Source organism: Mauremys mutica, chromosome 2 (assembly GCF_020497125.1).
Source record: "Mauremys mutica isolate MM-2020 ecotype Southern chromosome 2, ASM2049712v1, whole genome shotgun sequence".
NCBI lineage: Eukaryota > Metazoa > Chordata > Testudines > Geoemydidae > Mauremys > Mauremys mutica.
In genome coordinates this window covers 157,085,276-157,097,995 of record NC_059073.1, presented here as the reverse complement: position 1 = coordinate 157,097,995, position 12,720 = coordinate 157,085,276, and the positions used below count along the sequence as shown (strand labels likewise).

General features: G+C 41.2%; 1 long non-coding RNA gene across 1 annotated transcript in view; it reads right to left on the bottom strand.

Annotated features, from left to right (window-relative positions):
• Positions 1-12,720, bottom strand: part of LOC123362786 — a 31,975-nt gene that overhangs the window by 6,409 nt on the left and 12,846 nt on the right. The gene's annotated exons all lie outside the window — the stretch shown is intronic.

Here is a 12,720-nt window from a genome sequence, read left to right as displayed (position 1 = left end):
CAAGTGTGAAAAATCAGGACGGGGGTTGAGGGTAATAGGAGCCCATATTAAAAAAGCCCCAAATATCGGGACTGTCCCTATAAAATCAGGACATCTGATCACCCTACAGCAAGTCTGTGAGTCAGAAACTTCCAGCTGTTTCTTTGCCACCATGTAAATTTCTTGCTCAAATCCTTTTTCCCCACCAAAGAAAGGCTGCTTAACCAGGTGATAGTCCATTTGATTTTGTTGACACCTTTGCTGAGGCATCAGTTTGCGTTTTGTCTGCCTTCTGTTTGTGCCTGCTTTTCTAAACTTAGAACCTGTCTTATACAGTAGACTTTCATAACTTTACATACAATGTTGTCACACACATTTTGCCAGGACAATAATGTTCAGCAGTTTGAGTTTTCACATGATACCTCACAAGGCATATTTTGTACCAAATTTATCATAGTCTAGGGTGAACATAGTGATACAGACTGTCACAACTAAGTAACATCCAAGCTGTATTATGGGGCTAGCACACACTATATGCAAGTTATGAAATGAAACGAAACATCTATATCTGAGGAAAATAACCCTTCATTAACTCAAAGCTAAGGCTGCCAGTGATGATTTGTGCTCTTCCAGAATGCCGACTTCAGCAAAACTCAAACTTCTGAAAAACAGGAAATACAGAATGAAAGTAAATGCCCATGAACCTTAACTCTGCCCCCTTGGAGTGGGCAATAGCCACTGGGAATTATTTTTGTGCATTTCCGCTGCATTCACTGTGTTAGGAGTAGCTGTATTAATGTTGGGGGAGTAAGCTGAAGCAGTTTGGGAGAGCTGAGATTGTGCTGTGAGATTTGGGATTAGTTTGAGGAGCATCACAGAGTTGTGAATGTGATATGGGGAGACCTGGATCTAAGTCACGACCCCATGTGTGTTATCAAAGGAATGAGGTGTGTGCACTTTGAGATTTCTCTCTGCATTATTTCAATACAGAATTGTATAGGTTGTGCCAGTAGCAGGGCACTGGGGTCGTCTTGCCATTGGTATTGTCTGTAGTGAGGTGGGATATGACAGCAGCCTATGGATTTAATGATGGGTAAGGGAAGGTAATTATAGGTTTAGGTGGTATCCTGTGTGCAAGTATGAAGGGATTGTAAAAAGGTATGAAGTTGTTACATTTTACAAGTGCGGTATTCTGCTGGGGGGAGTAGACTCAGTATTTGAGCCCAGGGCAAGTGCAGACAGCACTCGTCCATTTACAGTGAAAAGGCAGAGTGTGAATGTGTCTGCGGGGGATATAGAAAAGTGAGGGGTGTATAGGGCATTGCTCAAAAAAGGCAGTATTATGCTTTAGGGGGTGGTTACTTAAATTCTGGAATTTCCTGGTGTTCAGTTGTGTGAGTTTTGCTGAACTTAACACTCTCTGTAAGGCCACAAGCTATCACTGGGCAACCTTAACTCTGAGTTAATAAAGCTTTTTGCCATTTAAATCTATTAGAATAAAGCTGTGGAATATTATGCTGAAAAATCTAAATTGTGATGTAAATTTTATAGTCTTGTAGACATGGCATAATTGTATTCCGTTAAAATGTGTATACAAGCGGCAAGAAGTCTCTGTGAATGTGTGTATAGAGTCACTAATGGTTTTACAGTCTCAGTTAAATACTTTTTTGGAAAAAAGCTCTGAATATTTAAAATGTTTGTATTAAATGTAAATTCTAAACAAAAAAAATCTGTTTTAGCAAACACTAAGGTTGCAAAGTTATGCACTGAAAAAATCAGTAAATGCCTTAGTTAGGACTGTACATGAAACCTCACCCTCTTGTTCATATATATTGCAATACAGGGCCAGATTCTTGTTTGCATTCTGCCCCCCTTGTACTGCCTCATTAGCACAAAATGGCTGGGAAATAGCTGGATCTGGCCAGCCAGGTATGGATAAGGCATACCTGCAACACTTAATGCTCCAGCCATGCTAAGCAGGCGTATGGTACTTTGAGGTCTATAGCCCGATAGGAAAAGTTCGTGATCGCCAAGTTGCTATAAACTCTGCTGATGCTCATAGCAGTATGGATTCATTGTGAGAGTCAGGGAGTTGTAACTAGCTCCAAACTCAATTGGTGAGGCAGAGGACCTGGACCATAGTCTTTAATTACATCACACTATCACAAGGGTCGGCAACCTTTCAGAAGTGCTGTGCCGAATCTTCATTTATTCACTCTGATTTAAGGTTCCGCGTGCCAGTAATACATTTTAATGTTTTTAGAAGGTCTCTTTCTATAAGTCTATAATATAAACACTAAACTATTGTTGTATGTAAAGTAAATAAGGCTTTTAAAATGTTTAAGAAGCTTCATTTAAAATTAAATTAAAATGCAGAGCCCCCCGGACTGGTGGCCAGGACCCAGGCAGCGTGAGTGCCACTGACAATCAGCTCGTATGCCGCCTTTGGCACCTGTGCCATAGGTTGCCTACCCCTGTACTATCATTTAAAAGAGAAACAGCAGAACTAAAATTCATTTGCAAATTTATCACCATTAATCTGGGCTTGAATAGGGACTGGGAGTGGCTGGCTCATTAAAGAAGCAGCTTTGCCTCTCCTGGAATTGACACCTCCTCATCTATTATTGGAAGTGGACTGCATCCACCCTGATTGAATTGGCCCTGTCAACACTGGTTCTACACTTGTGAGGTAACTTCCTTCTCTTCATGTGTCATTATATAATGCCTGCATCTGTAACTTTCACTCCAGGCATCTGAAGAAGTGAGATTTTTTTTTTACCCACGAAAGCTTATACCCAAATAAATCTGTTAGTCTTTAAGGTGCCACCGGACTCCTTGTTATTTCCCCAGGATCCCCATTTCCATTGAGTGTTTTGCCAGATATGAGTAATGTGTCCATCCCAACCTTACAGATAAAGCGTACATGATATGGTGTCATGAATTGTTTCTTTATAACACAAAGACAATATTCTATGTGTGCGTACACACACATGCAGTAAAAGTGCTTGCATGAAATACAGAAGACCATCCTCTTATCTGCTTCTTAAAATAACAGCACAATCACCACCATCACTAGATAAGCCCTCCTTTCCGCTGATAATTGCATTAGTATTGATGGGAATTGTTGTGTAAATGTATATGGTGCTCAATGCCAAAGATTCAATCTAATATTTTGCCCTTAAGGTGCATCAGTCATCTGACTAATTTCCTCTTTATAGATTCAAGCAATATGTGGCAGCATTTTGAGAAATTCCTGGGTGGGTTCCAGTCCAGTATTCACAAATACATTGATTCACTTGAGAAAATGAGAGGGGACAAAAGAGCAGAGACCAAGTCAATGCCAAATAGACTGACTCACTCTTCCTATTACCCGTGTGGGAGGATTAGAAGTAGATCAATCAGGGACATGTTTAAAAAATGGTTATGAATCACTGAATACTGTTTCTAGGTAACATAGAAGCACCTTATCAGCGTCCTATACAGCAAACAGGAAAACATCAAAAAAGAGCTCTCCAACCTGGAGACTCTCATAGATAACCAAACTTCCATACAAACGGACTTCACTAAAATAAGGCAAAGCGTCCTGTGGCACCTTATAGACTAACAGACGTATTGGAGCATGAGCTTTCGTAGGTGAATACCCACTTCGTCGGATGCATGTAGTGGAAATTTCCAGGGGCAGATATATATATATACACACACACACACACACACGCAAGCAAGAATCGGGCTAGAGATAACGAGGTTAGTTCAATCAGGGAGGATGAGGCCCTCTTCTAGGAGTTGAGGTGTGAAAACCAAGGGAGGAGAAACTGTTTTTGTAGTTGGCAAGCCATTCACAGTCTGTTTAATCCTGAGCCGATGGTGTCAAATTTGCAGATGAACTGAAGCTCAGCAGTTTCTCTTTGAAGTCTGGTCCTGAAGTTTTTTTGCTGCAGGATGGCTACCTTTAAATCTGCTATTGTGTGTCCAGGGAGATTGAAGTGTTCTCCTACAGGTTTTTGTATATTGCCATTCCTAATATCTGATTTGTGTCCATTTATCCTTTTCTGTAGGGACTGTCCAGTTTGGCCAATGTACATAGCAGAGGGGCATTGCTGGCATATGATGGCGTATATTACATTGGCGGACGTGCAGGTGAATGAACCAGTGATGGTGTGGCTGATCTGGTTAGGTCCTGTGATAGTGTCGCTGGTGTAGATATGTGGGCAGAGTTGGCATCGAGGTTTGTTGCATGGATTGGTTCCTGAGTTAGAGTTACTATGGTGTAGTATGCAGTTACTGGTGAGAATATGCTTCAGGTTGGCAGGTTGTCTGTGGGCAAGGACTGGCCTGCCACCCAAGGCCTGTGAAAGTGTGGGATCTTTGTCCAGGATGAGTTGTAGATCCCTGATGATGCACTGGAGGGGTTTTAGCTGGGGACTGTATGTGATGGCCAGTGGAGTCCTGTTGGTTTCTTTCTTGGGTTTGTCTTGCAGTAGGAGGCTTCTGGGTACACGTCTGGCTCTGTTGATTTTTTTTTTAATTAAATAATGGAGATATACCTATCTCCTAGAACTGGAAGGGACCCTGAAGGGTCATCGAGTCCAGCCCCCTGCCTTCACTAGCAGGACCAAGGTTGTTTTCTTGTTTTTTAATTCTGCTTTAAAAATATATACTTCTGCCATGTGCCTGTTTCATCACAGGACTGGAACCCATCAAAATAAACGTGTTTGAATAGTCAAACAGGCTCCATCTTTCTTCACTTCTGGGTTGCAAGACACCTTGCTACCACCTGCCTTTAGCATGAGGAAACCTGGCCTGTCTGCCTCGGTCAGCTCCCTGACTTCTCCCCTCTCAGACTATCCTGGCTCCACAGTGCCTTTTCAGGTAAGCAATATGCACACTACACCCCTACCCCTCCTCCAAAATCCTCCAAGCGCCCCCGTGGAGTGGCCAGTTCCCCTGGAAATTCACAGAATTCATAGCTCCACTCTTCATGAAGACACAGAACACACCAGATTACCAGTTTCACCTCAAGAACACTGCTCTGCTTGACACACAGCACTTGGATATGTTTATAGTGAAAACAAGTACATGTGTATACAACAAAGAATACCTATTTGAGAAAAAGTATGTACAATTAATGGAAACAAATGGTTACATACAAAATAAAATCATATATATGCATTTCAGAACCTAGACTTATCTAACAAAATGTGTTCAGGTCCTGTAGAGCAGTGATTCCCACTTTTTTACTGGTGACTCCTTTCACAAAGCAAGCCTCTGAGTGTGACACTCCCCCTTAAATATATAAAACATGTTTTTAGTGTATAACATCATTATAAATGCTGGAGGCAAAGCAGGGTTTGGGGTGGAGGCTGACAGCTCGCAATCCCCCATGTAATAGCCTCATGACCCCTTGAGAGGGCCCAATCACCAGTTTGAGAACCCCTGCTGTAAAGTTTAGCTCACTTCAAAATCTTTCTCTGAGAATTTTACAGCCTGGTTGGTTGTTACCCTCTGTTTGTAAGACATGCCAGCTTATCTCGTAGAAGGATACTGGGTACACTCCTTGTTATATTCCAACAATCCACAGTCTTTACACGTAGACAGGATTCTCCCCTTCCCCTCACTTTCCCCTCACCTGTTCTTTCCTGTAGGCTTCTTTCTTGTAGACTTTGCTAATGTTGACTAGGAGCTAGCTCAGTGTGTAAATAGGCATACAATACTCAATTCACGTATAGTCAGACAGTGAGAAATGTATGCTCTCTCCTGTCTGCAAGAAACATGTTTGTCACCTCCTGGTGACCTGCTTCAACTCATAGACCTTAAGAACATAATTTCCAGTATAGATACATATGATCTGTATATACTTTTTGCAAAAGTTATAATGATCTATGTGGTGGTGGCTTTCAATAGAGACCTCACATGCCCCCTTTTGCGATGTATTATGCAGATATCAGATCCAGGGGATCATTGTAAAACCCTGGGCTACACTTTTCTGTGCCATCTGCCAACTGGCATCAAGAGGTCCCTGGGTCACAACCTCTTCCTTTTCAAGCATTAACTTCGTTACCTAAAGCTTCCAAATGGCTTTCATTCAGAGGTAGACTCCTAATTAATGTCTTGAATTTATTTGAGGATGGTGTCACATTCCAGGGTGCAATCCAGACCAGTAAGGTTTTGTGTCACTGCCTCCCCTGTAAGCTGGGTGCCTCACAATACTTTGCTGTTGTAGCTCCCAACCTGGGCCATTCACAAACAGCCTTACAGTATGCTGGTCACACCATGAATGTCTAGGTATAGCTACAGCCCTGACCCAGCAGCTCTGACCCCAGCAGCCTGTCAGAACGCTCTAGTCACATTCTGGCTTCCACCAGCCTTGGTTACCACTTGCAGGGTGACCCCCACACATTCCCAAATTTTCCCCAAAACGTGTGTTCTGCGCTGGTCAGCCCTCTCCTCGGCAGTTCAGATAGAGTTCCATTGCCCCTGTAAGGGGTCAATATTCTCCAGTTTGCTATTTTAACTGGAGTTACCAAATAGCTCAATTTACACACAAGACTGGATTGGTTTTGATTTAAAAATAAAACTACTGGGAGATTTTAAATGAGTACAAGAACAAGGTATTAAAGTCAAATGGTTACCAGAGAAATAAAGATAAAATGCTTCCTTGTAGCTAAAACTTAACAAGCTAGACTTAGTTCAAGGTAAAATCCTTATCACGTGTTCCCAGCAAATGGCTGACCATATTCGCAGGTCAGGAACCTGTAAAGTCAAAGAGTCCTTTGCTGTCTTCGTTGAGGCGGGGAGAGAGAGCGCTTGAGGTGTGTAGTAGAGAGAGCCTGGTGCAAGACCTGATTCTTGAACCTAGTGGCTGTGAACCAAAGTCAGGCCATGTATTAAAGCAGATTACAAGTTCACTGTCTGATACAGGGTGTTTTTGCCCCTTACTTTTATAGTCCAGTCACCCTTTGAAGTGGATTCTTCTGAGGATTACCCCTCAAAGCAAAGTTTATTCAAACAGTAAGGGAGGCAACACAGAGTCTGTTGGTGAAGTTGCCTCTTCCTTCCATGATCTTTCTTCTCCCTTTCTATGCTGAAATGCAGATTTGTCTTTGTCTCCTGCAATTTCCCTTTCTTGCTGTCTCAGGAACCCTGTTTGCTACTTTTATGTAAATTGAGATAAACACACATTCCTTTGTTTAGGATAGACCTATATAACTACTTTTGACCAGTCAGTGCTGTGAGGGTTTGAACATGTGCTTCCAACATCATATGGGGGAATTCATAACTTCATATCTAATGTTGCTACCTACATTTCACCAGGATATTATTAACAAGCAAGTTATTCTTTTTCAAATGATAACTCACAAGGCATATTTTGTACAAAGTATTACAGTGGTGGGTAGGGCATGAATACAGGGGCATTTTGCATAACTGTTTTGGTTACAGTTGAATTACATGAGGGCTGCATAAGCTACATAAGCCTGGGGCTCAAAGTGATGCTCTGTTTCCTGGTGTCCTAGCCTGGGAGAGTCGAACAGGGACATGAGATCTTGCACTACAAAAATTTGTTCCCACTCATGGCTGTTCTCTCAGCTGAGGCTAGCGGGCTCCTAGAATTCTAAGTGACTTTCTGACCTCTCTCACTTGTAGAGTGCCTAATAAGTAAACAAATAATAGTTACATCATCAAGATGTGTGCAGTTATGCAAGATACTCAGGTGTCTCAAATACACTTCTTTAAAATTTCATTTAAAAGACTGAAAGCTAGGTTCTCAATTGTACTTGAATCCTATTCAGAAACTGAAAGTCTTCTCAGGATGAACAGACATGTTCAGATTGAGAATGTTGCCTTCAACTAACATTGCTCTTGCATACAGATATGGTTTCTGGCTGCCTTCACACTCCCAACCATCTGTTAGGATGGCATTCAGCCAATTTAGAAATCTGAGTTTGTTTCATGAAGGCATAGGTGCCAAGCAATAATGGGTTTAGATGGACAAGCCCACATAATACCGCAAATGCCAATTCTACTGCTGGAAGTCTCTTCCACAAAAGGACTGCCAACCACCTGCCTTATTCCCTTGTAAGGCAGTCTGATACCATGGTAATGAGAGTAAATGGAAGAATTAAAAGAATATTGATGTTGTACTACCAGATGATAAAAACCATAAGAATGGTCATGCTGCATCAGACCAATGGTCTTTCTAGCCACAGTATCATGGTCAGTGCCAGAAGCTTAACAGAGGGAATGAACAGAGCAATTAGCAAGCAGTCCACTCCCAGGTTCTGGCAGTCAGAGGCTTAGGGACACTCAGAGCATGGGGTTGCATCCTTGATCATCTTGCTAACAGCTGTCCTCCATGAACTTCTCTAATTCTTTTTTGTACCCCGTTACTTTTGGCCTTCACAACATGCCCTGGTGAGTTCCACAGTTCACTGTGCATTGTGTGAAGAAGTACTTCATTATGTTTGGTTTTTAAACCTGCTGTCTATTAGTGTAATTGGGCAGCCCATGGCTCTTCTGTTTATGTGACACGGTAAACAACAACACTTCCCTACTCACTTTCTCCACATCGTTCATGGTTTATAGACCTGTATCTATCCCTTCTTAGTTATCTCTTTTCTAAAATGAGCAATCCCAGTCTTTTAAATCTCTCCTCATATGGAAGCTGCTTTATACCCCTAATCATTTTTGTTGCCCTTCTCTATACTTTTTCCAGTTGTAATATATCTGTTTTGAGATGAGTCGACCAGAATTGCATGCAGTATTCAAGGTGTGAGCATACTATGGATTTATAGAGTGGCATTATGATATTTTCTGTTTTATCTATCCCTTTCCTAACGGTTCTTAGCATTTTGTTGGATTCCTGACTATCACTTTACATTGAGCAAATGTTTTCAGAGGACTCTCCACAATGACTCCAAGATCCTTCTTGGGTGGTAATAGCTAATTTAGACACCATTTTGTATGTGTAATTAGGATTATGTTTTCCCAATGTGCATTACTTGGCACTTAATGAATTTCATCTGCCATTTTGTTGTCCAGTCATCCAGTTTAGTGAAATGTCTTCGTAATTCTTAAGTCTGTTTTGGACTTGACTATCAAGTAATTTTGCATTGTCTGCAAAACTTTCCCATGTCAATGTTCACTCCCTTTTCCTGATCATTTATGAATATGTTGAACAAAAAAGGTCCCAGTACTGACCACATATTCCTGGCCTTTGTTTCCTATATTTAACTTGTTTCCTATCTTTTAACCAGTTACTGATCTACGCAAGGACCTTCTCTCTATTCCCATGACTCTTTACTTTGCTTAAGAGCTTTTGGCATGGTCCATTGTCAAAGGCTTTCTGAAAGTCCACGTGCACTATTTCAACTGTGGGTCATCCTCAATCATGTGCTTCTTGACACCCTTCAAGAAATCTAATAGAATGATTCTCCTTTACAAAGCCATATTGATTTTTCCCCAACATATTGTATTCATCTGTTTCTGATGATTCTGTTCTTTATGAAAGTTTCTACCAATTTGCCTAGTACTGAAGTTAGGCTTGCTGACCTGTAATTTCTCTGAACCTTTTTGAAAAATTGGCATTCCTTTAGTTAATCTCCAGTCATCTGGTCCAGAGGCTGATCTAAGTGATAGGTTACATGCCACAGTTAGTAGGTCTGCAGTTTTGCATCTGAGCTCCTTCAGAATTCTTGAGTGAATACCATCTAGTCCTGGTGACTTATTACTGTTTAATGTATTGATTTGTTCCAGAACCTCCTCTATTGACACCTTAGTTTGGGACAGTTTCTCATATTTCTTACCTAAAAAGAATGGCTCAGGTGTGGGAATCTCCTTCACAACCTCTACAGTGAAGACCTATGCAAAGTATTAATTTTGTTTCTCCACAATGGTCTTCCTTGAGTGGTCCTTTAGCACCTGGACTATGCAGTGGCCACACTGACCATTTAACAGGTTTCTTGATTCTGCTGTACTTAAAAAAAAAGTGCTGTTAGTTTTTCTCTTTTGCTAGTTGCTCTTAATTCTTTTTTGGACTTCCCCATTATACTTTTACACTACACTTGCCAGAGTCTATGCTCCTTTCTAGTCTCCTCAGTAGGATTTGAGCTCAACTTTTTGCCCGATCACCTCTTTTATTCTGTTTAGCCGTGCTACAAGGATACCTTTTGATAAACTGGCATGTGAAGTTTTTCATGCAAGAGGGGGAAAAAAAAAGTCTGTTAAATACAGAGTAAAAAACACTGGTTTGCATTACAGGAGGTAAATGCGAATGCTGTTCACTTTATTACATTTCTAAACTTACTTAGGGTGACCAGATGTCCCAATTTTATAGGGACAGTCTGATTTCGGGGTCTTTTTCTTATATAGGTTCTTATTACCCCACACCCCCATCCTGATTTTTCACACTTGCTGTCTGGTCACCCTAAACTTACCAAGATGACTTCCATGTAATCCATAATTGTATTTACTAAAGGATCTCAGAAAGACCGCTGTGAAAATCTATATAACAAGACCAACATTCACAATATTATTTATCAACAGATGTATCTGAAAGCACTTGTTGTATATGTACATGCATCTATAATTGCTTCACCTGTCAGTGAAATGCAGCCACCTCTGGGATGGAACACAGCAGCTGTTTAACTGTGCACAGAAACAAATACTAAATGCCTCAGGACTGAAAAAGAATATTGTAGTGTATCCAGTTGCAATTATTTGAATATACAATATCTGTCATGACACTACTCAACCCAGGCCTATCAACTTATGTCTGATCTGCTTTAGTTGCCTAATATTTTTAGGCCTAGGATGGTTTTACTGAGTCCCTTCCTTCTCCTGCCATTTACACTAAGGAATTGTCTGTGCTGCTAGATTTTTCTGGAATCACCTTTGCTAACTTCCCGAGGGTTGCCAGTAGGTGAATTCCCCTTACACTCCCCACTAGTCTTGCTTGCACCTGCATCCATGTGCAAGGGTGTCTCTCTGCCTGTCATTTGGGTTATCCAAACAATGGTTGTGGTGTTGGAGTTGTCCTTGTGTTACCACCACATATGAGCTTGATGCAACTCTTTGCACGTGCATCCTCCCCTTTAATCTCTTGTCTCTGTCATTAGGTTCTAATTTAGGTGCTCATTAATATGTATCATATTCATAGAACCAATCTTTTAGTTAATCAGTAGTCATATTTTGCTTCCTGTCACTGCTGTTTAGCTTGTTCTGTCATCTTTTCCACTACTGCTGGCTTCAAAAGTTTATTTACTGTGGGCAGAGAGTGAGTGTGAGTGTGATGTGACAAGACCTTGCCCATGTATTTCTCTAGTTCAGGATCAATCAATTAGGCTTTATTATCTCCATGTGCCTTTCTTAAATAGCTTCTTGGCAATCTTGACAGCTGTTTCTGCTTTGCTATTATATTGGCCATGATCTGAGAAGGATATGGTATGTTCAAATTTTGCTGATGCTGAAAACCATGCAAATTCCTGATGGGCAAATTAACACCTATTATCTGTAATCAGTTTGTATGGCATGGAATTCCAGTAACTTAACTTTGCAGCGTTCAATGATGGAGGCTGTTGCATGTAAAAAAATCTGTTTACCAATAATCCAAACAGGTAATCAACCTGAAAAGTTGTGTCGCTCTGTGTGTGTCGCTGTGTGTGTGTGTGTGTGTGTATAAAAATAATAGGGATATAATAAAATCCAGGGCTAGTTTGCTCCCTGGTATTTCATGCAGCCTGAGTTATTTACTAGGAGTTCCTTGCAGACGCTGCATGGTTCATGAAGTCTTTCACTTCAGTGCTGATATTTGTGCATGTCTTAGGCCTTGCATAGTCATGCTTCAGCATCAATATAGCTCAAGTGTATGCAGGTTAGCATTTCAGGATGAATATCTCCAGGTATCTTGACCCTACTGTCTTATTTGTGTGTGGTGCATAATTTCCATTATTTCTAACGCTTTCAATTTTTGCAGAAGTTTCTCTGCTTGTTCACTGCTGCAGCATATATCAACCGACAGAGTAAGTTCCAACTCTTGATTGGCATGTATGTTCTGGTTTTATCATCTTTGGTACCTAAAACTACACAATCTCTAAATTCATCTGTAAATGTGTCATATTTGCATGATAAGACTAACTGGTGCATCCTGGTTGCACATTGGTCTATAATTTCAGTTTAATTATGATCAAATGTATTGACCCTATATGCCATAACTGGTATATATGAGCCTCTCCAGGTGGTGGTATTTCTCAGGAAGTGTTACAACCTGAGTGATTTTGCCTAATCACCTCCAATTGTTCTTGGGAGGGGGGGGTATGTCTACACTGCATTTTAAAACTTACGGTAATGAGTCTTAGAGCCCAGGTCTACAGACTCGCGCTTGCAGGGCTCCTGCTACAAGGCTAAAAACAGCAGTGTAGACACTGCATCTTGGGCTGGAACTCAGGCTCTGAAACCCACCCTCGTCTCTGGGCTTCAGATCCCAAGCGTAAACGTCTATACAGCTGTTTCTAGCACTGTAGCACCAGTTCTGCGAGTCCGAGTCTGTAAACTCAGCCTCTGAGACTCTCTGCCACAAGTTTTAAAATGCAGTGTACATGTACCCTGCGTTCCTGGAGGGCTGTCGTCTCCCTCCTGCATGGAAATACAATCTATGGCCCACAGTGACACAAACTTGATTCAATAAGGATTATCCAGGATATTGTAGGAAATTACCATCTGTCAAAGTTAGTTGACCTACTTCTATTT